The following is a 4,721-nucleotide window of genomic DNA, read 5'->3' as shown; positions in this document are numbered from 1 at the left end:
CGTCATTCTAATCAAACCATGATGAATCGCGATGTAAGAAGCTGTATGTGGATACTTAAAGTAGTGGATAATCACCAGGAAGTGGAATAAATCTCATAGGAGTTAGGATGAAGAAGTTATCCCACTTTCAAATCAGGTGATCCCAGTTTTCCTGTTTGGGAATATAACAACTTCCTCGTCATTCTAATCAAACCATGATGAATCGCGATGTAAGAAGCTGTATGTGGATACTTAAAGTAGTGGAGAATCACCAGGAAGTGGAATAAATTTCATAGGAGTTTGGATGAAGAAGTTACCCCACTTTCAAATCAGGTGATCGCAGTTTTCCTGTTTGGGAATATAACAACTTCCTCGTCATTCTAAACAAACCAGGATGAAACCTGATGTAAGAAGCTGTATGTGGATACATAAAGTATTGGATAATCACCAGGAAGTGGAATAAATCTGATCAAACCAGGATGAAACGCGATGTAAGAAGCCGTATTTGGATACATACAGTAGTGGAGAATCACCAGGAAGTGGAATAAATCTCATAGGAGTTAGGATGAAGAAGTTGTCCCACTTTCAAATAAGGTATTTATCCCACTTTCAAATAAGGTAATTATCCCACTTTCAAATAAGATGATCCCAGTTTTCCTCGTCATTCTGATCAAACCAGGATGAATCGCGATGTAAGAACCTGTATTTGGATACATAAAGTAGTGCAGAATCATTAGGAAGTGGAATAAATCTCATAGGAATTAGGATGAAGAAGTTATCCCACTTTCAAATCAGGTGATCCCAGTTTTCCTGTTTGGGAATATGACAACTTCTTCGTCATTCTGATCAAACCAGGATGAATCACGATGTAAGAAGCTGTATGTGGATACATAAAGTAGTGCAGAATCATTAGGAAGTGGAATAAATCTCATAGGAATTAGGATGAAGAAGTTATCCCACTTTCAAATCAGGTGATCCCAGTTTTCCTGTTTGGGAATATGACAACTTCTTCGTCATTCTGATCAAACCAGGATGAATCACGATGTAAGAAGCTGTATGTGGATACATAAAGTAGTGCAGAATCATTAGGAAGTGGAATAAATCTCATAGGAATTAGGATGAAGAAGTTATCCCACTTTCAAATCAGGTGATCCCAGTTTTCCTGTTTGGGAATATGACAACTTCTTCGTCATTCTGATCAAACCAGGATGAATCACGATGTAAGAAGCTGTATGTGGATACATAAAGTAGTGCAGAATCATTAGGAAGTGGAATAAATCTCATAGGAATTAGGATGAAGAAGTTATCCCACTTTCAAATCAGGTGATCCCAGTTTTCCTGTTTGGGAATATGACAACTTCTTCGTCATTCTGATCAAACCAGGATGAATCACGATGTAAGAAGCTGTATGTGGATACATAAAGTAGTGCAGAATCATTAGGAAGTGGAATAAATCTCATAGGAATTAGGATGAAGAAGTTATCCCACTTTCAAATCAGGTGATCCCAGTTTTCCTGTTTGGGAATATGACAACTTCTTCGTCATTCTGATCAAACCAGGATGAATCACGATGTAAGAAGCTGTATGTGGATACATAAAGTAGTGCAGAATCATTAGGAAGTGGAATAAATCTCATAGGAATTAGGATGAAGAAGTTATCCCACTTTCAAATCAGGTGATCCCAGTTTTCCTGTTTGGGAATATGACAACTTCTTCGTCATTCTGATCAAACCAGGATGAATCACGATGTAAGAAGCTGTATGTGGATACATAAAGTAGTGCAGAATCATTAGGAAGTGGAATAAATCTCATAGGAATTAGGATGAAGAAGTTATCCCACTTTCAAATCAGGTGATCCCAGTTTTCCTGTTTGGGAATATGACAACTTCTTCGTCATTCTGATCAAACCAGGATGAATCACGATGTAAGAAGCTGTATGTGGATACATAAAGTAGTGCAGAATCATTAGGAAGTGGAATAAATCTCATAGGAATTAGGATGAAGAAGTTATCCCACTTTCAAATCAGGTGATCCCAGTTTTCCTGTTTGGGAATATGACAACTTCTTCGTCATTCTGATCAAACCAGGATGAATCACGATGTAAGAAGCTGTATGTGGATACATAAAGTAGTGCAGAATCATTAGGAAGTGGAATAAATCTCATAGGAATTAGGATGAAGAAGTTATCCCACTTTCAAATCAGGTGATCCCAGTTTTCCTGTTTGGGAATATGACAACTTCTTCGTCATTCTGATCAAACCAGGATGAATCACGATGTAAGAAGCTGTATGTGGATACATAAAGTAGTGCAGAATCATTAGGAAGTGGAATAAATCTCATAGGAATTAGGATGAAGAAGTTATCCCACTTTCAAATCAGGTGATTCCAGTTTTCCTCTTTGGGAATATAACAACTTCTTGGTCAATCAAATCAAACCAGGATGTATCACGATTTAAGAAGCTGTATTTGGATACATAAAGTAGTGGAGAATCACCAGGAATTGAATAAATCTCATAGGAGTTAGGATGAAGAAGTTACCCCACTTTCAAATTAGGTGATCCGAGTTTTCCTGTTTGGGAATATGACAACTTCTTCGTCATTCTGATCAAACCAGGATGAGTCGCGATGTAAAAAGCTGTATTTGGATACATAAAGTAGTGGAGAATAACCAGAAAGTTGAATAAATCTCATAGGAGTTAGGATGAAGAAGTTATCCCACTTTCAACAAATCAGGTGATCCCAGTTTTTCAATTTGGGAATATGAAAACTTCCTCGTCATTCTAATCAAACCAGGATGAATCGCGATGTAAGAAGTGTGATTTTTAATGAGATCTCTACTCTGGTTGTATGTGTGTGTGTGTAAACTCCAATGGAGAAAGATGAGAGCTTGTTTTACGTGATTTAAGAACAGAGATTGATGAGAGTGTTTAAGTGTTTATGAGACTAAAGAGAATGAGATTAAGAGACTGAGAGACTAAGAGAATAAGTGTTTAGAGATTAGAGTTTCAGATTCAAGAACTAGTTTTTCATTTCCATGAAGGAGAGGGGAAATCCCCCTAACTCTCTTAAGAGTTACAATTTCGTCCATACATCTGTTTATATAGGCTGTTACAATCTGAGAAATCATAAACCTATATCTAATGGGTGTAAATCACTTAAGAGGAATGGATGGTGTAGATGAGCTGGTCTTGTTGCAATCTGAGTAGTTGATGCTGATTGGTTTAATTCAAAATGGGGAAGGCTGAACTGTGATTGGCCCTCCTTAGGCTCCTCCTAATCTGTCCACAGATCAGTCCAGGTTCATGGTCGTGGCTCCCCTTGTCTTTACAGCCAAGGCCAGCCTGTCCCATGACCAAACTAGCCAATCACACTCCAATGGCATCTTCTTGATTCTCATTTGATGCCATCTGATCAGAATCTTATCCACATGACTGGGACCACTTTTATAACTCCCAAACCTTGCCCAACCTTAGGTGATTTCATTTCATGAAAGCAATCAGGTTTAGACAACTTCTAACTCCCTAACAAGTATCACTAGAATCAGGGTTAAGCATTTTTAAACTTTTCAACCACCAAACAAGAGTTTTTAAGCATTCTGGGACAGATTCTAAAATTCATTTCATTTCATTTAGCAATCTTTAAACAATCCTCAGGTTTTCAATCACATCACAACATCACAACCAGTCAATATACTCAAGTTTTATACAAGAGAAAGAGGTTTCTTACAGCCAAGGAACTGGTGTTAGTTCCTTGATACTCCATAGATCATGGCAAGACAGTGAGCTGTTGGTGTCAACTCCAACTTCTCCTTCTCCTATGGACCTTTCTCTTGCACTCTCCATGTCAAAGACCCCTCCTCTCTTCATTTTTGAGTCGCCATACCAGGTACAAGTTGAAAGCTTTCATCTTTCTTCTTGGACAGTGAATAGGAATGCCTTGTACATGCTTCCAATGGCCTTCTTTCTTCAGGACGGCCATGAGAGAGTGGAGAACGACCAAGGACAGCTTCTGGACGCCATTGATGAGCACACCTTCTTCTTGAAGAGGTTGAACAGCCAAATGAACATGAAGCTTCTTCTTGGTTTGGAAATGGCATGGGAGTAAGCCTTGAGCTTAGCGGAAGCTGGAACCAAGTTCTAATGAACCTGGCTCTGATACCATGTGATTTTTAAAGAGATCTCTACTCTGGTTGTATGTGTGTGTGTATAAACTCCAACGGAGAAAGATGAGAGCTTGTTCTAGGTGATTTAAGAACAGAGATTGATGAGAGTGTTTAAGTGTTTATGAGACTAAAGAGAATGAGATTAAGAGACAGAGAGACTAAGAGAATAAGTGTTTAGAGATTAGAGTTTCAGATTCAAGAACTAGTTTTTCATTTCCATGAAGGAGAGGGGAAATCCCCCTAACTCTCTTAAGAGTTACAATTTCGTCCATACATCTGTTTATATAGGCTGTTACAATCTGAGACATCATAAACCTATATCAAATGGCTGTAAATCACTTAAGATGAATGGATGGTGTAGATGAGCTGGTCTTGTTGCAATCTGAGTAGTTGATGCTGATTGGTTTAATTCAAAATAGGGAAGGTTGAACTGTGATTGGCTCTCCTTAGGCTCCTCCTAATCTGTCGACAGATCAGTCCAGGTTCATGGTCGTGGCTCCCCTTGTCTTTACAGCCAAGGCCAGCCTGTCCCATGACCAAACTAGCCAATCACACTCCAATGGCATCTTCTTGATTCTCC

Source organism: Brassica oleracea, unplaced genomic scaffold (genome assembly GCF_000695525.1).
Source record: "Brassica oleracea var. oleracea cultivar TO1000 unplaced genomic scaffold, BOL UnpScaffold01247, whole genome shotgun sequence".
NCBI classification, from domain to species: Eukaryota; Viridiplantae; Streptophyta; class Magnoliopsida; order Brassicales; family Brassicaceae; genus Brassica; species Brassica oleracea.
The sequence above is the reverse complement of the archived record's forward strand: the minus strand, read 5'-3'. Positions refer to the sequence as shown.